At 35.7% G+C, this 26,205-nt stretch overlaps 1 long non-coding RNA gene across 1 annotated transcript in view; it reads left to right on the forward strand.

The window, feature by feature from the left end:
* Positions 1-845: 845 nt before the first annotated feature.
* Positions 846-26,205, forward strand: part of LOC148127867 (uncharacterized) — a 31,535-nt gene continuing 6,175 nt past the window's right edge. Inside the window, exons 1-2 of the long non-coding RNA XR_015741164.1 lie at positions 846-863; positions 2,454-2,618. This is a non-coding gene — a long non-coding RNA (uncharacterized LOC148127867). The remainder of the gene's footprint in view (positions 864-2,453; positions 2,619-26,205) is intronic.

The following is a 26,205-nucleotide window of genomic DNA, read 5'->3' on the forward strand; positions in this document are numbered from 1 at the left end:
TAGTATTATTCCCAAGATATTTAATCATGTCTTCTTCCACGGGGTGGGAGTCTGAGGACTGCATTTAAAATTTGGAGCAACAGGAATCTCTCGGGACTTATATTTGTGTACACCTGCCTTCAAATTCCTACTGCTCCTACTGACTGTTTAAATCCATCATTTATTACTATATGAAGGTCTTTATAGAGCTAGCCTATTTCTTGTTTGAAGTTCCAGTGAAGTGGAAAAAAAACCCCTTATTATTACTATTTAATTTCTGCAGAACACCAATAAATATCACAGAGAGTTAAATGTAAGCTATGGTAACATTGCCTCCCCTTACAGGCATAGAAAAAGGTCAGCTCAGAGTGCTGCACACACATGGTAAATCTTTAACTTCAAGTGTCCTTCTGTGGTGACCAACTAAAATATTAGCAAAATAAATGTTTTACGGGGAAATGTTGGCAGGAACCCCAAGTGAAACAGGTGGCATTGGGTTATTTCAATATAATGTAATGATTTAGCCAGGTTTCCATCTGGACAGCATGTGGTTGAATCCACTTAGAGAGAGTATCAAAGAGCATGAATATGCATTGGGGATTGTAGTAGTGTTCCAATGCACAGCTCAATGGCTACTTTGCAGAAAAATAGCCGGGGTTCTAGGTCCTTTGGGTTAAATATTTCCACTGTCAGGGCATCTGAATCTCTTCATCAAATATTAAAGACAAAACAACCCTCTGACATAGAATAGGCAGTTGACTCATTATGGGATGGTTCCTGGAAGCTGAGAATTGCTCACATTATGCCTTGGCATTTATTATGAAAGAGTTCATTACCTTTGGAAGCCAAGGCATATGCTGGAAAGAGAGAACCTTGCCAGAGAGGTATTTTAACAAGCTTTGCTGCTGTAAATATATATTTAAAATCTTAGCAAGTAATTTCAGTACAATACAATTACAGCCTATCAAAGAACCATTGACACATAATATTAATTCTAGTTGTAATGGCACGTTCTAGCTATATGTAAAGCTAAAAACCCTGTCCCCCCCACTCCCAGGAAACAGGCTTAAAAATTAAATGGATTTTTGGACTAAAGAGCTATTTTGTTTTATTCTTAATAGCAGTCTGTCTTTCGAATGTTTTAAGCATGATCTAGCCTGTATTAACCAACATGACACCTCCATTTGTTTGAACTATTGGTGTATGAAGTACTTCACTGTCTGTACTAGATCCAAATATCAGAATAAACACATGGGTTCTGCTTGGATCCCATTTATTCCATTGGCTGTTATCCTGCTTACCTTCAGTAAGTCTGAATTTGGTGGGGCTTATTTTTGAGTACTGGTAACTACTGATAACAGAATGCTTCAGAAGCACTTTCTGGGAAGAACAAGATGTATAACAGTGTATTTGTGCAGGCAGAGCTTAACTTTGGATTGTGCAAAGTGACAAATACACAATGATACAATTACAAAGTGTTAAGGAATCTAAGTGGAAGCCACAGCATCTTCACATGCCAACACTAGGAAAGGAGGAGTGTAGGGCCAGCAAAACAAAACCAAGCAAATGACATCGGAGCCCAGATTTGAAAACAAGTATATGCAATGGTGCCATAAGACAACGATTGTAGCAGCATTGCCACTTTATCTTTCAAGAGGTCAGGCCATAAAGCCAGTACAGAAGCAAGAATTGATTTGCAACCTTTTGTTTAGTGACTGCTTGAAGTTACAACTGGATTAAATTGTGACTTACGACTATTTTTCACCATTATAGCATCCCCATAGTCTCATGATCAAAATTCAGATGCTTGGCAACTGGCATGTATTTAGGATGGTTGTAATGTCCCAGGGTCATGTGATCAACTTTTGGGACCTTCTGACAAACAAAGTCAATGGGGAATTCACTTAACAAAAGTTCTCCTAACTTTACTACAGTGATTCACTTAACAACTGTGGCAAGATTGGTCATAAAATGGAACAAAACTCACAACAAATGTCTTGCTTAGCAATGGAAATTTTGGGCTCAGTTGTGGTCATAAATCGAGGACCACCTCATATAGGGTTATATTACTATGTTCGTGCAAAAAACTGCCATCATTTCAGTGAGATGTGCTTTTTCTTCTTTCTCTGAAGGATTATCTTCCTCATTCTCCATATTCTGATTGTGTGCAGAAAAATGGAAACATGAGTTTGAAAATTCATTTGTCAGGTGTCATACTACTGAGATACCTACATGCATATTTTGGTTTGTCCAACCACTGACAACTTCCTAGATATACTACATATTGAACATTGAAAATTATTACTAACAGCTATTCAAATCCATATTATTTTATTGGTTTCATAATTTATTTCCTAATTTTTCCCCAAACATCTAAATTTGTCATACTGTGTGATGTGTACTACTTAAGGACACAGGGTTGTTGTTTTTTTCCATAAGTTTGATTAGATAAATTTTCATAAATTCTATTCTAGATATCTACTATCTACTTTGTCATGGCTGCATATGTACCAGTTTTAGTCTCCCAGTTTGCTGTCAAATGCTTTACGCAAGTTTTGAATCACTTCATAGTTCAAATGTGCTGGCTGTCCCATTTGGCATTTGAAGAGAAGCTGCTATGAATCTGCAGTTCCACACAGGTATGCCAAAATTCATGGAAAATATGAGTTACTGATGATGTGATAATTGTAATGAGTGTATTGGGCGTTGAATAAACGGAGAAAATTTTGCAGGGCAAGACTAGAAGCCCTTAACATTTTTTCTGCAGTCAGTGAGACAACAGTGTTGACTTAAAACCTTCTTCTCTCATTGGCAACCTCTTCCAGAAGACCACTGCAACATTTTTGATACTACTAACAGAATCCTAATTTATGACATTATCATGCTAACTTAGCCTAGAATAATTGGTAACAGAAAGAGCAATTTCCCTTGCTATCTTTCTAAGACCTGGTGACCTAGAAATCAATTGGCAGTTTTGACAGGTTGGGGTCCTAATTCTCTGGCAAAGACAAGGGTCTGAAAAAAGTATCTCAAGAGGTCAACCTGATAATCCAAATAGCATGGTTTGCATTGGTAAAATGTGAAAAATACTACTTTAAAAATGGAACAGGTAAATAATTGTAATGAGTGTATACTCATTATGTGCATACTCTTTTGTGGTAGGTTGGGGATGATATCAAACATATATGTCTTCCTGAAATGATTCACAAGACATCTTCCTCTCATGCCATGTGGAATAACTCTAGATATGATACTAAATTATCTAGAGTCAATCTCAGATAAATGTTTAGACCTTTGCTAGACCTTATGGAGTAGGCAGAGCTTTCAAGCCCACACATCATTACTTTGGTGCCCTGAGAGATTTCTTTTATCCAATGATAAATATTCTTGGTACACTAGGTAACTCAAAATTATACCAGAGCATGGTACTTACTACTTTTCAAACTTTGTTTCATGAAATACATCAATATTCAGGGGAATTCAAATATATTCCATGTGTATTTATTCTATGAGATTATAATAAACATTGGTGGGTTCTTAGTGCTCTCTGCACTTGGTTGTTTTCTTGCAGACATGTCACCACTCAAACGAGGTAATATCATCAGTGTTAGTAGGGAGTGGGATTTGCTTTCAATTTGTATTTTAGTAGTTTGTCCTGTTAGTGTTAGTGGGAGCAGTCTTGGAAGGTCTTTGATTGGGCTGTTTTCTGTTAGCTTGTTTGGTAGTTCTTTGGTTGGGGTATTGTTTACTTCTTAGTGTTAACCTTGGTGTTAATCTATCCTCATCCGAATGTTGATTGCTGATGAGGAGGTATTTTGGTCTTTCTGTTCCCTTTTTGGCTTGTTGATTGTCTCTTTTGTACAGGAAGTAGATGTTATCTATGTGTCTAGTATTGATGGTTGACTTGTTCCTAGTGCCAGGCTTCAAGGAATTCTCTAGCATATTTTGACTTGGTTTGGTCTAGAATGAGCATGGTTTGCCAGTTGGAACTATGGTTAAATCTGTCTATATGCTGTGAAATTAATGAGTTTTCATCATGTCTTCTGCTAGTTCATCTAACTCAGTGGTTCCCAAACTTTTTCAGTCCACCGCCCCTTGGCGCTACAAACTCATCCCTCAGGAGTGGGATTCAAATTTCTTAACAGTTGGTTCTGTCGGTGTGGCCTAATTCATGGGTGTGGTTTTGGTGGTCATGTGACTGACTGGATGTGGCTTGCTGGCTGGGCATGACTTGGTGGTCATGTGGCCAGATGGGCATGGTTTGATGGTCATGTGACTGGGTGGGTATGGCCAGATGGCCATGTGACTGTCAAACCAAATACAAGTGGTCCTCACTTAATGGTCGGTTGCTTAGCAAATGTTCTAATTTATGACTGACCTCCGGCTTTGCTTCACTTCTCCAATGCACCGCTATGGCCGCATTCTAGGTGCCAGCCCCTCAGGTCCACCCCATTGAGCTTGCCCAAGCAAGTCCAAGTGGAGTGGTGCAGCAGTCAATGGGGTGACCCTGCCTAGAATGTGGCCGCAGCAGCACGTTGGAGGAGCAGAGCAAAGACGGAGGTTGATAATTTTCGCTGGACTCCAGCCGCACCGAAAAAAAATATGCAGCAGCTGGAGGCTTTTGCAGTGAAAATTATCGACCTCCAGCTTTGCTTGCTCTGCTTCTGCAACATACTGTTGTGGCTATCAGTGGCACAGGACTGACTGGACAGGGAATGGAGGAGTGGGCGGAGAAGAGTGGGGCCATCCAGGGGCCTGTTTTACTGGTTCTCTGAACTACCGGTAACGGTAATGAACCAGTAGAATCCCACCCCTGAATTGCGCCCTGCGAGGGGCCCACCTCCAGCATTCCTCTGCTACCCCCCTTGCCTCTTAGCGTCCCCTAAGTCATCCCACCACTCCCCAGGGGATGGTACCACCCATTTTGGGAACCACTGATCTAACTCATTTTCAGGGTAGGTACAAAACTGTACCCATTATGAGTTCTGCAAGTATAACTAATTCCCTGTATTTTAAGCTAAGTCTGGAATTATATAGTTCCCCCCCACACACAAAAAATGCTCAGTCTAGGGATTATAATATGTATTCAAACTTTCTTTTCAAAGGTGGATAGATGGGTTCATTCTCAAAAGGCAGATATCCAGTTTTGGAAATCTTATACATCATATAGTATGAAGCCCATTCTTCTTCTGATGGTTATTCTCACTTATCAGAAGTGAAACATGCTGGTAAAGTATCCACAATATATTTAATCTGAAGCCATATCTGAAAAACAACAGATTTCCATTACCCTTGATGCAGACAAAATATTATTTCTACCTTATTAAAGAAAGGCATTTGCTTTAAAAATAAACCAAAATAACTTAGAAATACCACAGCGTTCTTACTTCTGCTTGGTACAAATTAGGTTTGAGTGGTTTTGTTTTTTGTTTTTTTGCCTACCTAGAGATCTTGTTCAATGTGGCTGCTATTTTTTTTATTAAAAATTGTACAAATGCCAGTATGGCTATGGCCTGTTGAATTGTTTATATACAGAGAAAAACCCTGGGGGTTGTGGAATGCATGCAAAGAAAATTTGCAAAGTAGCAAACAACTTCTCAATTTGATTTTCAGTGATGAATATTCTTTTACTTATGTCCAAATTATGTGAGCCTTTGAAGTCCCGCCATAATGTCTTTAAAGCACTTTTTGTCTGTTTCTAAGACTTAGTTTCTCTCTCTCTCTCTCTCTTTCTCTGTCTCTCTCTTATATTCTTTGGAAAGTCCACCTGTTGCTAGCTAAGCAAAGGATATAGTTAAAAGTGCAACTTCCATTCAAAGGTATGTCTCAGAAAAAGTTTGTTGATTTGGCAGTCTTTCACTGGAGCAGAGTGAAATCTGTGCAGCTGGACTGATTCCAAAATAGTTCATCAATCAATAAAGTTTTCAAGAAAGTTTTATTTTGCCATAATGTCTGCTAAAAAGTTAGGCCTGTGTTGGCAAGAGATCAAAACCTAAACTGTTTGAGGCATGTAGTGACTTCATCAGAGTATACAATATGGACTGAATTAAATCTGAAAAATAAATAAATAACAGGGCTCTGTATTTTTGTTAAATGCATATTCCATCTGATGTATCTTGGTGTTCAATATGTGCCATTTTATTTCCAAATTGAAATATTTATATGAAACATGGTTGAATATACATGTGTATATCTCATGTACAATTTCATCGTCTATACCTATAAAATTTGCAAATTAATACCCTTTGTAATATGCTGGGTAGAATATTTAAGCAAATTGCAATGGCAATTTAAAGATGACATTGCAAAAATCCTATTTTGTGGAAAATTTAACAGCCATTATAGTATCGTTTTTCTTTGCATAAATACAAAGTAATGGCATATGGTCTGCTCACCAGCATCTTTTAATAATAAACTATAACTAATTAAGCATTGATTTGTCCTTCTACATAAGTGAAACAAATTGCTGTAACTGCTCTCAGTGAAGCATAATCACATGGATTATGTATAGGAAATTCAAGGTAAAAGAAATTATTAGTGCATATTTCAGCATAGATAAAAGTTCATGATGGATACAATTTGAAACCTCAGAAAATGTGTCATATATTCTGTTTGATATAAAATCAGATAATAATCTCAGGGAAGTTTCAGCATCTGTTAATATGTGACTGATAATCCACACAGTCACTGCATAACTTGCTTTTAAAGGTTTGCAGGATATATGGCAATATGAGCGGTGTGGTGGCCTGGTGGTGAAGACTCTCACCTCCCACTCGGAGGGTTGAGAGTTCAATCCTAGGTAGCAGCAGATGTTTCTGTATCAGGGTGCAAAAAGAAAACATTTGCCATGAACTCCGAGTAGTCATTAGGAAGGGTATGTGACCAGTAAATGCTCAGATTTATTCAGTCGACCCCAAAGCAAGGGATTACAGGGTTGTAAAAAGAAAAAGAAATCTCAGGGAAAGTCTAAAGCCCTTACAGATTTAGCGTAAAGTTAAAACTTTAAAACGTATCCTTTTAAATGTTTATTTTATCCATGGATAGAAAATAGCTGTATTCCTCCGCCCCTTAACAAAAAATAAATAAAAATCCTTTCTTGGTCTTAATTTTCTTGATGATTATTAACTGTTGAGTCCCCAATGTGTCTCATTTACAAAATAGGGGAATCCCTAAATCACATGTATCCTTTAAAATTCAACTGCGTTATTATTTTAATTTTTTATCTTTATTTGACCAGATAGATAACTGTGATACAGGCTGCATTACAATTTCCAACCAGGCTTCTGCTATATTATCAATGGTTTTAAAGACAAAAAAAATATTGTTTCAAAATGGTACTTAATTACACTTTTAAAAGATTCACATCATGTGATGATGAAATAAGAAGTTTGAACATTTCAAATAACAGTATGAACATTTGTTGACCTAGAGAGATTTTTTTCCAACTCAGCAACTGTACAGGATACTTTCAAAGCATGGATTATTGCTTATGACTTATGGAAAAAGAAGGAGCGTGTATAATTGAAAACATTAGAAAATAAGATTATGCACAGTTTCATTCAGATTATATTGCAAATTTCCAGATGTCAGTGGAGTACGGCATTATAAAAACATAACAGATAAATAAAATAATGCTTTTGTTTTCTAAAATGTAGCATGATCTTCATTATACAATGATGCTAAATACTTCCTGAATCGTATATAACAAGATTCCTGGTAATAAATGGGAATATCTAATAAATATTTGACTTTTAAACTGAAAATAACCTCATTTATACAATTAAGGATTTTTTGTGCAAATTATATAATGATTCAAATTTGATATATCAGCACTTTTTCATCTTTACTTTATGATGCCAATTAATAGTTTTGGATTATGGTTTTTAAATGGTTTTCTCAATCAATGAGATAAAACTCAAAATAAGACTATTTAGCTATGTTATTGCCTCTGCAAGAAGTAATGGACGTATTAAATCAGTGATATTAGGTAAGGTCCTAAGTCCAGACAGCTTTCCTATACATTGGTATAAAGTATTCATTTGCTTTCTTTCTCTCATACTATTTTTAGGTTTATTCTGGCACTTTTATGTAGAAAGCTTTTCCTTCCTTTTAATTCTGAAAATGGAAAAATAACCTACAGAATGTTTAAGTTAAATCTTTGTTAAATTTATATACTATATTTTTAACACATCCTTGGCTCAAAGACTCAAAACTTTCATCAACAGTTCACTACACAATCTGGTTTAATTAAAAAGCACAAACCTGGATAATCATAAATTATTATTAGATGTACTTGATATACAATATATACATTGGATTTAATGATGGTTGTAATACTGGATATGGAAAAAGACTTTGATGTGGCACAACTTACATTTTAATAGCATGTCTTGGATAAATATACTTTTTATTCCAAGGTTAACAATTCCATTAGTCAGAATGATCAGAAATGGAATTATTTCTACACAAATCCAGATGTTTTGCATTTATTTTGATTTGTAAGCGTTGTCTTCTTTTCATTAGACAATACAATAATATGTTGGACCTTAAAGGACTGAAGTGAAATACAAATTATTGCTGTATGTCAATATTTTATGTTTGTTCATAATTGTCTGTGTCCTTTAACAAAATGCATGGATATAGCACATTTTGCTAAATTATCAGGGTAGTCAATTAATTGGTATAGTTTTGATAAGTGTATTGTTTGGATTCCTTTCTCTTGGAATTATTATAGCAGTAAATATTTGGCATCAAGATTTTTTCTGGCAGAGGTAAATATTACAAATTGTTTGTCTCAGATTAATAATAAGTATAAAACTGGGAAAGCAAGTGGAATTCAACACTTTGAGATTATGGATTGATTCAAGACTGAAAATTGCTGGCAAATTTTTCTTCTGGAATTCTTGGGCAAATAATTGGACTGACACTTTCAACTATCTGCTAATCATTCTCTTAAAACTTACATGTAAAAAAAGAATTTGATTTGCCTTAAGATATTGATTGGTAATATACTCAGTGAAAAGATATTTCAACTTTATATCTTGGGCCCAATGCATTAGTAGCATCCAAAAATCTTAAATTATTAACATTACTGGAGAAATTTTTTTGAGTTTCCAAATTTACAGTTAATTTTATATACAATTGAAAAAGATAGAAAGAAATGCTTGCAAGAAACTAAGAAATTGAATGCTGTTTTAATAAATAAATGGATTAAAATTTTAAAGTAAGTTGCATCCTATCATCGTAATCAAGTCAACCAAATATTTTTATAGGTTTTATTGGGTACCTCTGAGACTACATAAAAAGGGTTGGGTTTCTAATTCTGAACCCTGGAAGCATTATATTATGAAAAAGATTTTGATTTACCTCCATAAAGTTTTCAAATTTAAGGAAGGAAATGAGAGCTGAAATTGTGAAAGTGGTTATTAAAAAGTAATTTGGAATGCTTAAAGTCTGAAGAGCTCAGGATTTATCTTGTGTTTTCCCCCTTTCTATTCCATGGTCTCTGAATCCCAGAGACTACTTAGACAAGCCTTGGAGTTTTCTTGACAAGATTTTTCAGAAGTGGTTTATAATTGCCTCCTTCCATGGTTGAGAGAAAGTGACAAGCCCAAGGTCACCCAGCTTCTAACTTAAGGTGTGATTAGAAGTCATCATTTCCCACTTTCTAGTCCTTAACTATTACACTAAACTGGCTCTCTTACCATGACCGGTTAATAGCTAAAAAGTTTGTTACCATCTGGTTTGAAATCCTGAATAAAGGCACATGGGGATTTCACAGTGTTATCTAGAGTGCAGAAAAGGAATAAGAATCAGAGACAATAAAAGTATGGAAGAAGAAAAGGAAAAAAACAACAACAAAAACGGTTTACATCACTTCCCTTCCTTTCCTTGCTACCCCAAAAACCATCCTTACTTCCAGTTTGGCTATTCATTTATCCATACACTTCATTTTGTAGTCCACGATTCATTTTTAAAAGTACAAGTAGTCCTCAATTTACAACAGTTCATTCAGTGAGCATTCAAAGTAACAATGACACTGAAAAAAGTAACAAACTGACCATTTTTCACACTTACAACCATTGCAACATCCCCAGGATCACATGATTAAAACTTGGCAACTGTTTCATATTTATCATGATTACTGTGTCCCAGATCATGTCATCCCCTTTTGCGACCTTCTGACCAGATTCACTCAACAACCATGTCACTCAACAAATGCAATGATTCACTTAACAACTGTGTCAAGAAAGGGAATAAAATGAGGCAGAATGCTCTTAATGTCTCACTTAGCAACAGAAATTTTTGGTCTATTGTAGTCGTATGTTGAGGACTACGGGGAGTGATTAGGTCAAAGAGAATGAAACACCTACATAATTTTTCTGGGTGATTGCTGGTCCCCTTTATCTGATTTCAAAATTTCAAACATTTTCACAAACATTGACTGTCACGTCTCACATTTTTTTAAAATTATGCACGTGTGGGGAAAATAAATTCAGCAAGATAACCATTTGCTGTAAGAAGCAACTTAATTGAAATCGGTCTCACTGTATTATGCAGATAACTACATGTTCATACATTCATACTGATAGTGAAAAAACTGTCAGGTTCAGTGAAGTGTGGAATTTCTGGCATTGTATCTCCACTCTTCATGTAAGGCTAGCACTATTTTTGGACTGCAAAAATGTGGAGGCCCATTGGATGGCAGTAAGAATTGGATTTCCTTGCCCCATCTAGTGGTTTTCAGGAGTTTTGCAGCTTAGATGCGGTAGCCCTACTTTAAAACTGTAAAACTTTAATAATAAAAGTTGCAATTGCCTGGGGATATTCATGTGAAGCCTAGCTGGAACTGGAAGCTGAATTGCAACAGCTGCTGAGTGAATATTTGGTGCTGCTCCTTCACTCTCAGTAATTATTTCTGTTTGGTCACCAAGTAGGGAAGCATTTGCTGACTCCCTCTGATGGCAATTATTCCAAATCTGCATGCTTAAATCAGAACTTAATGATCCCCAAGAACTTCTTCCCAATGTCATTAAGCAATTAAATATTTTATTAAATAACTCTTCTATATATTTATGCTGCAAGATATGGCTGAAGGAGTCTTTAGTGACAGCCTTTAGTATTCGTACAGAATCGATAAACACTAGAAACTGCAGTGGCTCACGCTGTCTTAATCTTTTCTTTTCAAGATGAGCTGTGGTTGGATGTTGGGAGAAGCTTGCGTGCACACCTTTGCCTGCCATATGGAACCTGGCCCCTCTTAGGATTTTACACACTGAGCACCTGCCTGTAATTTGCAGTGTGACAGATGCTCATTAAACCCAAACAACAAACTATGCAGAAACAATTCTGATCTGACTTATTTATTTTTTCACTATGCGGATGTATACATATACACACACCCAGAATAAACCCTTTGCCCAAATAAGAAGGAAATGCTACCAGAGGTATGGGAGAAAGGCATTAATGACTCAGTAGGGCTTTAAAAAAAAAAACCCCTAGCTTTGGTTACATATTTCCCTGTAAGGCTTAAAAACAACAAAAGAAAAACAACATCTATTTGGAATTGTTTCTGAAGATAATCAAGAGTCAAACATGTTCTAATCACAAGTAAAGAATAGGTAGAGGAATTGCATTCAGCTTAATAAAATAATAGCTTCATTCTTCCCTTCCAATCCACAACTATTTTGTATTGATTGCTTGATTGTGTGCCATCAAGTTATTGTCACCCCTTAGTGACCATAAAGATCAACGTACTTCCTGATGATTTGTCCCCAACTTTCAGATCTTCTAATGGTCTACCCATCACTACTGTAACTAAATCCATCCACACGTTGCTGGTCCACCTCTTGTCATTCCTTCCATCCTTCCCCCCAAAATGATCAGGTTAGAAATGATGAAATCAGCATGACATGTTTTATTTTGCCCATTTTATTAAATCTGACGCTCTAACCCAATCTTCCTTAACTGCGGTGGGAAAAATATTTTTGCTTTGTTGCTTATAAATGTATTTTAAAACATTTAAAACAATAAAATAAATGACTATTCCAACAAAAAAGAAATAAATGAGAAACTATATAATAGATTGAGAATAAAACATTGTAAACAGAATTTATAACTCTTGTAAAGTTTAAAGTTAATTATTTATTGATAACTAAATACGCAAAACTAAATATATGTTGAGAAATAATTGCAAATCACTGCAAAACTCTGAGTATTCCTGTTTATATTGCTATCATCTCTATTTGTCATTCTCTAAAATAACTGTAAAAGAAAAAAGCTAATAAACGTTAAAAATAATGATATTAAATTGAATCAGTAAAACAATATTAAGTTCTAGATACCTTCCCATTGTACTCACCCTGTTTTTATATAAAATTATTTACAATCATTAACATTACAATGGTTGTGTTTCCTATTTTTACATCAAACATTTCTTCCTTAAAAACTATAAAGTGACTGTGTTTGCCATGTTGCGTGAAATATAATTTATAGAAAAGTCATTTTTGTTTAAGTCTAGACAAAATTTTCTTCTGGATATATACTGTTAATAGCAACAGGAGTAGCATTTAGATTTATATACCACTTTACAGTGCTTTACGGCCCTCTCTAAGTGGCTTACAGAGTCAGCATATTTTCCCCAACAATCTGGGTCCTCATTTTACTGACTTCAGAAGGATGGAAGGATGGATCAATCCCGATCGAACTCACAGCTGTGGGCAGAGGTATCCTGCAATACTGCATTCTAACCACTATGCCACCAAGATGCCTCAATTTTGCTATTGTTCAATTTTCCTTAAATGAGACAAGATATAGACAGAAGTTCAAAAATTTGTTTTGAGAATTGGGGTAACATAAATGTGATTAAAATTAATGTGAGACTGATTTATATTACTCCAAGCAAATTTATATGCAGTTAAATAACTTCCTTTGGCAGGGGCATCCTTCAGATTTTTTTACTTCATAAATTACCATCGCAGTTTAGGAAAGGTGGATTTAATTTTCCATACTTTACACTCTATTAGCAAGCATTTGGGCACTTTTTGGAATAAGAAGTTTTAGAATTCAGTTTCTTTTTGGGCTCAGCTTGAAGGTTAATGTATTATTTTATTGAAATATTCGCAAATATTGAAAACCTTGTTTAGTGATCAATTTCAATTATTACACTTAATGCTATAATATGCTATATATACATTAGCATCAGTGATGGGATTCAAAAATTTTTACTACTGGTTCTGTGGGCCTGGCTCGGTGGGCGTGGCAGGGGAAGGATAGTGTAAAATCTCCAGTCAGAGGTGATATTTGCTGGTTCTCCAAACTACTAAAAATTTCCAATACTTCTCCAGAACTGGTCAGAACCTGCTGAATAGCATCTCTGATTAGCATGCCATGTTGATCAATAGGACTAAAATTGTGAGAGATGGGTGATTTCTAAATTTGATATATAAATAAATATTTTTAAACTGTTATTTATAAAACAGTGCTATGGCACAATATTACTGAAAAGTTGAAATAATAATATGTAGCAGATATAAAAAATGAAGAAGAAAATGGGAAAATGTTATCAGGTAGTCAAAGACATTTAGCTTCTCTAGAGGGGAAGAACTAATTAATCCTTATCAAAGATTAGATTTTTATAAGACCTGACTTGCAAGCCTAAGGAGCATAATTCTATCCAATCGTCTAAAGTGTGTATGAACTGGCTCTAGTGCCAACCCCAGCCATGAATAGCATTCTCACATTTAATGGCTCACATTTCATGAGGGTCTGCAAAACAGAAGTGAGCGTTGGCCTAGAAGTAATTTAAGGGAGCAGAAACATTTCCTGTCATTTTTATCAATTTTGACCTGTACAGGCTACATAACACTGAAAAATAAAACAGTGAGGGAGAAACCTAATTTATAATCAATTTCCCTTTCATGGCTATCGACTAATATTTCCCACAGAGGATTTAAGTTTCTCTTGAGTATTTTTCTTGGAGACAGAACAGGTTTTCAGGTAACTTAGACTTCCCTCAGATTGTTCCAGAAAGTCTCTCTGGAGTCTAGTTCATTCCCACCAGCCACATTAGCATAGTTCTTTCTTGTCAGAAAGTATATATGGTTACAGTAAAGCAAATCCTAAATGATCACTGTGGTTGAATGTGAGTCACTGAAGGGTTCTGAAAATATTATGGTATTTCTCCCCTGCTGAAAAGTTTGAAGTTAGAAATAAAAATCCCTCAGTACTTCAGACTTCATGAAGGGGTGTGGGTAGGAGTGTGGGTAGGGGTTTGGGTGGAATTAGTGCAAGTGCATGAAACGCATTTCAGTCTGACTCACGGTGAAATTAAGTGTCTTAATGTGATTTAGCTTTCTAAAACATTTGGTTACATACGAGTCACAGTGACTGAAATGATTATAGGTCAGGTGCAATATAATGGATCTATTCATGAGAATCTCACAGCGGGCCCCTTCCTTACAAATATGACATTATTTACATGGAAAATTGAGGTCAGACATTAAGTGTGTAAGTATGTGTTGTTTTAGATTTATGAAACTGCCTCTGCCCACACTTAAGTGTTTTTGTCTCAGTTACATTCCCCAAGGAGCACATCTCCCTAGCCAGGGTGGTAAAAGAGAACATTTTTTTAGCTTTCACCCATAAAATAATAATAATATATCAAGGTGGAGTGAAGCAAGATGCACTTTTAAAAATCCATTGCTCACTTCCTTGGAGCATAAAAAAATGTTAGCAATGTTTCACCGTGAAGCTCTACCTAATCTTCCTCTGAATTTTGGACTGTTTCTCATAAAGGATGCAAAGTTTGCAAGATAGTCCACAGTCAACTCCCTGGTGCCCTGCCTAGAGAAAATGTTTGCTGTTAAGATAAACATCAGATAAAAGCAATACAATAATTTAAGCACATTTTAAATATTCCATTGTATTGATATCCCACTTTTCAGATTCCATTAGCCCTCATTACAATTGACTGATTCAGGCGATCACCAAGTCCCCCAGACAGAACATTCTTTGACTCCTCTTAACTTCTCTCCAGCCAAACTATTTGACTCATGAACCTTTTTCATGCAACCTCTCACATGAATAGATCTATATCTAGATATTCAGGAGAGAGATGTTTTTTGGCATGCATGATACCTGATGAAATCCTATTATGGTGCATGCTGGCAAATGGGAATATAAAACTCTTAATATATATCACTATTTCTATTTATGGTAATCTCAAGTCAATTATGAGAGCACGTATGAAACAGATTAGTATTATCCTTAAATTAGGGAGAAAAGAAAAAAAAGTACAGTGATTCTTTGTAGATTATGAACATAAATCATGTTTCCTTCTAAGAAAATATGTTTTAAATTGTCTCAATAAGTCAGCAATAATACATGCAATGATTTGATTAAAATATGGATATTGTTCATTAGGGGTCTATAAAGCTTTCAAATGGATGCTTCAGAAACATGTTGGCCTTCCTTAGAATCTTGAGTAATCTTTACAGATCTTAGAGTTCTGAAGCACTAAGAAGTGCTAATCAATATCTTGACAACAAATGGTGCTTTAATTCAAAATCTTACACTCTTCATTTTGGATGAGCTTATATTGACATTATAACTCCTCTGAAAACCATTCATGATAAGATTCTATTAATAGATTTAATTCACCCATGTTCTCCAGTAGAAAGCTTGTCACTTTTGAAATCTGGATTCCCCTCTAATATTCATTTATCATGATCATAATATACACGCCAGACCTTGTATCCTTTTGCATACCACATCTCTCTATGGTAATAGATAACATAGAAGGAAACAGAGGGAATTCCATATTTCCTGATGACAATGTTCCAGCAACTAAAATTTGCCATTCACTAACTCAGGGAACCCCAAACTTGACAACTTTAAGACTTGTGGACTTTGACTCCCAGCATTCTCCAGCCAGCATAGCTGCTAAGTTTGGAGACCTCTGCCCTAACTCAAGAAAGAAGATACAATTTATAATATAAATTTTAATCTGGGAAATTGAAAATCTCCTACTATTTTTGATAGTTGAAGCCTCTTGAGTGAAAAATAGCAGCAGAATCTCTGAAAGAATTTAGTACATTTCAAATTCTGAAAATTTAGTTTAGAATATCATAAGTGATATATATGTATCTTTTTAAATATAAAATTATCCACATTTGATAATTTAGTATGTCTCAGGTAAAATTAACAGTCAAATATTTTCTGTATATTGGGTTTTTTAGTACGTTGATTATTAGTATTTTAAGATATTTCATAGATTGGGGTTTTTTGTTTAAATTTAGAGAGGTGGTTGTATTATTACTCCTGTATTAAAAGAAAATCAAAAGTCATTTTTGTTATAAATTTCTTTGATGTCATTTTTATGTTGTTTGGTTATTCCCTTTTCATTTTCCTCATGATACTTTGTATTATAATGTTTGATGTTGAAATTTAATAAAATATTTTAAAAAGTGAGTAAAAGAAAAAATGATGGCAAAGCTGTTACTTTCACCTTGCAATTGTTTATAAATTTCCTCTCAGTTTTAGACATTCTCCTGTTTGAAGGAATCTACAGAGCACATACAAGTAGTCCTTGGGTTATAGTCATTTGTTTACTGACTGTTCCAATGTTTAGTGACTGGAAAAATTGATTTATGATTATTTTTCACATGACTGTTGCATCATCCCCACATGATCAAAATACAGACACTTGGCAACTAGCATTAATTTATGACAGTTGCAGACTTCCGGGATCATGTGATCACGTTTGCGAACTTCTGACAAGCAAATTCAATCAATCAGAAAAGTACTGGAAGGGATCTTGGAAGTCTTATAATCCAACCCACTACTCAAACAGCAGACTCTATACTATTTCAAGCAAATGTTTGTCCAGTCTCTTCTTAAAAACCTCCAGTGATGAAGCACCTACAATTTCTGAAAGCAAGCCGTTCCACTAGTTAATTGTCCTCACTTTTAGGAAATTTCTCCTTAGTTCCATGTTGCTTCTCTCACACCCTCCTCTTTCTGGCAAACTCTCAAATACTGGAATGCTACTATCATGTTACCCCTAGTCCTTCTTTTCCGAGGACTAGCCAAACCCAAATTCTGCAACTGTTCTTCATATGTTTTAGTCTCCAGGCCTTTAATCATCTTAGTTGCTCTTCTTAGAACTTTTTCCAAAGTCTTAACATCTTATTTGTAATGTGGTGACCAAAAGTATATGCAGTATTCCAGGCGTGGTCCTACTAAGGCTTTATAAAGTGGTACTAATACTTCGCATGACTTTGATTCTATGCCTCTGTTTATACAACCAAGGATAGTATTAGCTTTTTTGGCTGCTGCCACACACTGCTGCCTCATATTTAAGTGATTGTCTATTAGCACTCCATGTTCACTTAACAAACGTGTTCCTAACTTAACAATTGTAGTGATTCCCTTGATAACTGTGGCAAGAATGTAAAATGGGGCAAATTCGTTTAACTATCTTGCTTAGCAATGGAAAATTTTGGGCTTGCAAGTTAAGACAACCTGTAAACTGTTTCTCAGTTTGATCAACAAATATTGCTAACTAGCTATTGTTATAATACATTTATCAGTATTTAACTAGCAGGCACAGTATATGTATCTGTTTTTTTGTCTTTTGTTTTTTTAATGCACAATTTTTAAAAATGTTTTGTCTAGTTTTGTTTTCTCTTTGTAAATGTTTTGAAGTTTGTATTTTAATTTTTAATAAAAAAATATTTAAAGAAAAACAAATATTGCTAACTTGTTTTTCAACTTAATCAAGAAGACAATAGAAGCCAAGAGAACTGTAACTGATTATCTAGGAATCTATCTTACTGGTTTGGAAGTCTGGATCCCAAAGCAAATCTACTAAGTCAGGGGTGTCAAACTCACATTGTCATGGTGGTGTCACATGACATATCGGGAGTTCCCCGCCTTTGCTAAACCCCTTCGGGTGTACGTATGGCCGTACATGATGCATCCAGCCTGTGGGCTGGGAGTTTGACAGCTCTGTACTAAGCCATACAGCATTATCTTGACCAATATCCCACCGTACATTATTTAACATATCATGGTTGCTATACCAACAATATTTCTCTTGTAATAAACCTTCATCCTTCTAGTTTTCTTGCATGAGAAATAAATTTGAATTGTCCTCTGTCACTTCATCTTGTCTGAACTACCCCATGCTATTTGTTTCATGTGACATAAAATTCTAATAATTCCACTGACAGAAAAAAAATTAATAACTTCAAAAATCCATTTGCTGATTCTTAATGATGCCTCAGATCTGTCATTCAAAATGATAATAAAATTCTTCTTTATAATTGTGCCAGACTTGCTTCAAGAAATATGGGTTATTTGGTTGGAAGAGAGTGTTAACTCCAGAAGAGGTGACTTATAACTTACTTCCATTCTTGGAGTATATCAACTTGCACTAATTTATATATTAAAGTTGGGTTGACTTTAAGATTAAGATAATAAGATAATATTAAATGTTCAAGGATTGACAGAGGACAGTTGATCTTTCAAAAAATTCCACAATTTAGTCTCATTAAGATATATTGGGTGAAGGTGAATAAGGTGAAAATGATGAATATTTAAAATACCCCACCATGTCTACTAAGGTACAGATTTGTGTCTTTCTTCTTTCATATCTCTTTGTTCAATAATACTTTTGCTGCTGTAGCATCACATTAGTAATGGTTTCCCAATGCAGCATTGGCATATATGCATATATGGCAAGAAAGCAACAATTGATCTGAAAGTTTGAAGGATTGGTAGCATTGCCTGGGCAAAAAATTAAATTGAGTCTGCAGAAACTCCATTTCCTATTATCTGTATTTTGTAAAATAATGTGATTCTTCATTGTCCTATTTCTGTATAATCTAACTGAGGAAAATTGCAAATCTTTGTTTCAGCATTTGACTTTATTACTTTCTGATCAATATGTTTGAAAAGATGCATTTGAAAAGCTATTTATCAACTTTAGTGAAAGACCTGAGGGTCAATCAAAGTATTTTTATATGGTTTTATCATTCTCTAAAGTAATAATAATTATTACTGAGGAGTTTATATGAGCTGCAATGTTGGAATAATATTAGGACAAGCATATTGTGATGCTTTTTTCAAGTGTAAGTTTTTTTGCATTATTCTAATCTCTCTGAATTCTAATCAATGCCTGGGCATTTGCTAAGTTTTCATGCTATTTTTTTTTAATATTATTTCAAAGGCTGTGTGATGAACACCAACCAGAAAGCACAGTTTCATTGAAAGTCAAAGGCATGATAGCATGAAGCCTTTGTGTATGATAGCTATGGATCGAAAACCCAGAACAGTTGGCTTGTATTGTATGGCTTTCAGAACTAAGATAAGTGGGAGATCTGGGAGATCAACTCAGTGAATCTGTAGATTTCTTTTTCTTCTTCTTCTCTCCTTGCTGCTTTCATTCACATATTATATAGTCATTCACCTGTATGGGTATTTCTCTCTATGCACGTATATCCCCAAATACTACAGCTAGTGATACCACAGACTAGTTTTTTAAAGTAAAGATTGGATTGCTGAGTGTAATTGCATTTGCACTGACCTCATAGACTGTCATTGAGGGGGAAAATGAAGCAAAAGAACTAGACCAATCTTTCCATCTTGTTCATGGAGTTGCCCCTATGGAGGGCGTGCACCATGCCCAATAATTCGATACTCTAAATTTGTATAGCTGTTACTGGAAAAAGAATTAAATTTACATTTTTATAGGTCTCTACCTATATACCCCTCAGTTTGTTGTTGATGTATAGTAAAGTCTGCAAAACCACTGCCATAATCACACATGGCTTAACACTGACTGGTACAAAATCTTGACAACTTCTAAGTTGCATCAATTGCTTCATTTGCAGAGATGGTAGTTTAAAAACTTTTGTTCTATCCAGAAATTTAATTTTCTAACTGAAATTAAAAATGGTATAGAATACACGACAACATTAAACTTGGTTTAAAATTAAATGACAGTCCTTTAAATAAAATGTAAGACTCTGCCCTAATAGAAATGGAATGACATAATAAAACCAATGATGTAGACACAGGGGCAGGCACAGGGCAGAATGGAGGTTGGGGGAAATGAACAAGGAACCAAGGGAAAGAAAGCCTGCAGTTGGCTAATTGAAATAGGTTATTTTAGGAGTGGGGGACAAGAATTTAGTCCCTTGACTCAGTAAATTCTATTAACTAATTAATAAAAGCTATAAATAGAGCAAATCTAACTTCATAGGGTTAGATTCTCAGCCGGTGCTATCTTCTGCTTCAATGGCTGCAATGTCTCAAAATAAAAGAGGTAGTTAAGGCAATTAAACTGCTCTTAACGTTCATAGACAACTTGATTTGGGGATATTTTAATTTGGAAAAGAAATAAGAGTTTGACATGGATAAATCAGTAGGCAGCCACATATTTGACATATATAAATGTCAAATGTAGTAGCTGTCACTGAGGAAAGGGGACATACGGATTTACATATTGTTGATTTTGATGAAAACTGGTGTTAACTGTAAACTGATCATGGGGATCTCTTAAGGTTTATCCATAAAATGTTTGCTGATGGTACATGTGACAAGCAACAGGGAGAAAACTGAGCTACTTAGCTCATTTTTTGCATCTGTCTTTACACAAAGGGGAAAAACAGTCCAACCTATCAAAAACAGCACCACAGAAAACAGATTAGGAACACAAACTAAAGTAGGGAAGAAAATGGTAAGTGAACACCTGTCTACTCTAGATGAGTTCAAATCACCAGGACCAGATGGATTACAACCCAAGGTTCTGAAGGAACTGGCAGATGCGGTTTCAGAACCACTGAACTATATCTTTCAAAGATCCTGGAGCACTGGGGAACTGCCACAAGACTGGAAAAGAGCTGATGTAGTTCCCATATTCAATAAAGGGGAAAAATAGATCTAGAAAACTACAGACCCATCAGCCTGACCTCAATACCAGGGAAGATTCTGGAAAAGATAATCAAGCAACAAATCAGCAAACACCTAGGAGCAAATAAAATAATAACCCAAAGCCAACATAGGTTTGTCAAAAACAGATCATGGCAGACTAATCTTATTGCATTCTTTGAGAAAGTGACAAAATTAGTAGACCAGAGGAATGCTGTTGATACAATTTACTTGGACTTCAGTAAGGCATTTGACAAAGTAGACCATAACCTACTACTCGATAAAATAGAAAAATGTGGGTTAGACAACATCACCACCAGATGGATTCGTAACTGGCTGACCAACCAGACTCAACGTATAGTCCTCAATGGAACTGCATCTACATGGAGGGACGTATGCAGTGGGGTACCCACTGTTTTAGGATCACTACTCTTCAACATATTCATCAATGATTTGGACAAGGGGATAGATGGGGAACTCATCAAATTTGCAGACGACACCAAGCTAGCAGAAATAGTCAACACTCCAGAAGATAGGCTTAAGATACAGAAGGATATTGACAGACTTGAACATTGGACTCTATCTAACAAAATAAAATTCAGTGGTGAAAAAAGTAAGGTTCTACATTTAGGCAAGAAAAACAAAATGCACAGGTACAGTATATGTGGTACCTTGCTCAATAGTGGTGACTATGAGAGGGATCTTGGAGTCCTAATGGACAATCACTTATATATGAGCCAGCAGTGTGCTACAGCTGCCAAAAAAGCCAACACAGTTCTAGGCTGTATTAACAGAGAGATAGAATCAAGATCACATCAGAGGTGGTATTCAGCAGGTTTTGACCAGTTTTGGAGAACCAGTAGCGGAAATTTTGAGTAGTTCGGAGAACTGGCAAATACCACCTCTGACTAGCCCTGCCCCCATCTATTCTCTGCCTCCTGAGTCCCAGCTGATTGGCTGGGTCTTCTTTTGTTGCCCTAAAAAGGAAAAATGGAGCTGGAAAGCAGGTTAGTGAGGTGTGAAGGGAATGGGATTTTGCAGTAACCTTCCCCCAGGAGTGGGGATGGAATGGTGATTTTGCATTATCCTTCACCTGGAGTGGGGTGGGAATAGAGCATCCTTCCCCTCCCACACTCACCAAGCCACACCCACCAAGTCACAACACCACACCCACCAAGCCATGCCTACAGAGCTGGTAGTAAATTCTTTTGAATCCCACCACTGGATCACATGAAGTATTAATACCATTTTATAATGCCTTGCTAAGGCCATACTTGGAATAATGCATCCAATTTTGGTCGCCATTATCTAAAAAAGATGTTGAGACTCTAGAAAGAGTGCAGAGAAGAGCAACAAAGATGATTAGGGGACTGGAGGCTAAAACATATAATAAACGGTTGCTGGAACTGCATATGTCTAGTCTTACAAAAAGAAGGACTGGGGTGACATGATAGCAGTGTTCCTATATCTCAGGGGCTGCCACAAAGAAGAGGGAGGCAAACTATTCTCCAACGCACCTGAGGGTAGTACAAGAAACAATAGGTGGAAACTAATCGAGGAGAAAAGCAACTTAGAACTCAGGATAAATTTCCTGACAGTTAGAACAATTAATCAGTGGAACAACTTGCCTCCAGAAGTTGTAAATGCTCCAACAATGTAAGTTTTTAAGAAGAGATTAGATAACTATTTGTCTGAAGTGGTGTAGGGTTTCCTTTCTAAGCAGGGGATTGGACTAGAATACCTCCAAGATCCCTTCCAACTCTGCTATTGTATTGTATTGTATTGTATTGTACTGTACTGTACTGTATTGTATTGTATTGTATTGTACTGTACTGTACTGTACTGTACTGTACTGTACTGTATTGTATTGTATTGTATTGTATTCCATTCCATTCCATTCCATTCCATTCCATTCCATGTGGCATTTGACAATGTTAGAGCCCAGACTAGAATCCTGACAAAGACTCTAAATCAGCCGACATATGGACAGATGGATGGATGGATGGATAGATGGACGGACGGAATTTTGCATTGTTTTATTTACTCACAGCAAGTACTTAAGTGGATATGAAAAATATTGTATGTGCTTTTTCTTTACTTATAGCTGATGAAGTTTTGAAAACAAACCAGGCTATTTTTAATTCAATTTCTGTCCAGTTTTAATCTACGGCAATAGCATTTTTTTGTATCTGTGGCATCAGCAGTAAGCATGTTCAGCATCTCTGAAAAATTCAAGTTTCTCCTTCTCTCTGGGATATGTGTGCATGGGTATGTGTTTGTCTATGAGTATACACCAACTCATTGAACATTTTCTCTAGGTTGTTGCACCTTAATAGATTAGTTTTCAACTAGTTTCTAATTACCCAGGAAAATGTTACTAATAGCATGCAGATTCTTGGAAGGCAATTAGAAATTGTAATGTGATTTTAACAATCACATATAGGGCCAATGTATTTATATTTTTATTTCTGCTAAAGCCATAAAACGTGGCTTGATTAATAAAATATGTGGTTGTACTGGTCTTCCACTAGGCCACATATTTAGATAGGAATTAATTGGAAATAATCTTACATTGAGTATCTGAATGTGGGTATGTGGATATTCCAGGGAAATCCCCCCCCCACCCCCCCCAAATTCTACTGGTTGTAGTTGGATACAACATTGACGAGTTGGAATCTTGAAGATCTTCCCTCTTCGCTTAGGAGATTCTCAATGTATATACTTCTCATTGACATGTCATTATTAAGGATACAGGTCAATGACATCAAAGAAGTATTTGTCAGATATGATTTGATACGATATAACAGAATCTCTGGTTTGTATCCAGAAGATCTCCATCAAAATTCCTTCAATCTTTCAGAAGGGTAGGGAAAAAAGCCATAGCTTAGGAGCTTATTTATTATCAACAGTACTAAGTCCAACAGCCCAATTACTTGCAGTCAATATTGGCATCAAAACACCTAATCAGGCTGTTTCCTCTTGATCACATGACACTAGACTTTCCTAATCCATATTTAGACCTTTTTAAGCAGAACTTTAAAGTCAGGGCTAAAGCAGTGAAAAACTAATTCATGTGACCAGTTCAGCTTTGTTTAATCATTTCCTGGGAGAGGTACCATAACTTAGGAAGGATGTCAGAAATGCATGCTATTGCTTACCTATAAACTTTGTGAAATCAATCCTCCTCCTCCTCCATCATCTATGCTGGCAATGGGGTAATTGTGCTAAAAATCCATAGTAGGAAATGAACAGGGGGAAAAGACCGCTTCCTATTTCTATGCTACCCACAAAGATTAAAGTGATATCAAATTATAATTGAATATATGGGAAGAGTTGACATGGATATACTTTTATTAGAATTTTCAGATAATGATGCAGTTCTAAGAAGTGGAATGAAATTATTCCCCCTCCTGACCACCGAGTGACATCATTGGGAATTTGTTCTCATGAACCATCAAGATCTATCTTAGTGGCTTTGCCTAAAATGCCTAATAATGCATTTTAGCTTTTTAATTTACTCATTTATTATTCAAAAAAACAAACAAACCCCCAGCTGTTGATTTCTTCAGAACTGTTATTAGTACACAGATATATAATTATTGAGCATAATAATAAATATCTCTGGCCAATACACCAACTTTTCTAATAAAACAGTATCACATACACACACATCATGTATGAGAATCACTGTGTAGTTTTACTCCTTGTCATTCCTTATATCACACTTGCTTTTCAGCTGAAGTACTTGCTCAGAGACAATCTTGCTCATTTCTGATTATTCTCTTTCACAGGATAATTTTGCCTATTTAATAAGATCAAAGAATGAAGCCAGGCATGAGTTCAGGAAAGGTCACAGCATGTTCTCCAAGTCTATTAGCTACAGTCCAGGCTGGCATCACATGACCTCTAGGAAGAAAAAATTAAGCTGCAAAACAGTAAATATTTCCAGTAGCATTTTATTACAGGCAGGGCAATTTATAGGGAATGAAGGCTATGGAAAAGCTTTCAGCAATGAAATAGAAATGCTTACATTTTTTTTTTAAAAAAAATCATGCCTTGCTAGCTGGCTTTAAAATTGATTCCAGTCAAGGTTAATGGGAAGCTGCTAATGAAGAGACAGGCTCCATAATTCTGCATCTTGCCTCACTTATATCCTACCAGATTTAATACTTTTTGATACTACTATTGATAATTTTATTTGGAAAGTTGTGAATGTTGCTGTAAGGTTGACGTATCCTAACCCTAAAAAGTTTCATACTGACAATTCCAGATTCAGAAGTCCAAAGAAGCTTTTACTCACTACTGCATTTTCAGTAGATCCAATATGCTCCTAACAGCCCTTCCTTCCTTCCTTCCTTCCTTCCTTCCTTCCTTCCTTCCTTCCTTCCTTCCTTTCTTCTTCCCACCCTCCCTCCTTCCCATTCCTTTCCAAAATAATTTGAAACTGTTTGGAGTCTAAAGGGAGAGGCAAAGCAAAGGAACAAGGGTTTTGCTTTCATTATTGACAGAATCAGTCTGGGAAAAAGAAAACGTGGCATAAATGAACTGGACAAAAATGGCATCCTCAATATAATGCATGCAAAGCTTGAATTTACATAGCTGTTGATTATATGATTATCAATCCATAGTATCCTTCTGTACCATAGTAAAGCAAAGTTAGGGTTAGGTTTAGGGTTTCTTTCTTTTTCAAAAAAAGAAGAAGAAGTAAACTGTATGATAAAGAAGAATGAACCTTCCTTCCTGTGTTTTTTTTAAATTTTAGTGCTTAACTCCTGGTGGCCCCTTATCTATTGCTATTAAAAAAGGCAAAAGAAGGCATAGAATTGCAAATTTAACAAGGAAGACATTCTAATATTTATGTATAAATGAAAATTTAAATATGTATATTTATTGATTTTGATTATTGATCAGTTAAGAGAGAAATACTTTTCACTACAATGTCATCTTATGTGATTGCTCAGCTTGTCCAGATATTAGGAGTGGATGGACGGTTTTAAGGATTCTCCCTAGTTTTACTTTTGATGGTTCTTGATGTTTAAAATGAACTTGGACTGCTTTTTAAATAGAGAACTGCTGCTTGTAAAGTGAGAAATAAATCTATCTCTCTCCCTTTGTCTGGCTACTTCAGCAATGTTCAAAAGTCATATCAAAGACAAAAGAATGTACTATTCACAGAAAATCAACTGCAATACGGTGTTCTGCATTTCTGCATCAATTCAGCTGCTTGGCAGGTCTCTGATTTTTCCCACGAGCTGTTTTTGCCAACAGGGAAGACTTTGTCCTAATCCTGTT

The sequence above is a fragment of the Pseudonaja textilis genome, chromosome 1 (assembly GCF_049901715.1).
Source record: "Pseudonaja textilis isolate UNSWEBS1 chromosome 1, rPseTex1.2, whole genome shotgun sequence".
NCBI classification, from domain to species: Eukaryota; Metazoa; Chordata; class Lepidosauria; order Squamata; family Elapidae; genus Pseudonaja; species Pseudonaja textilis.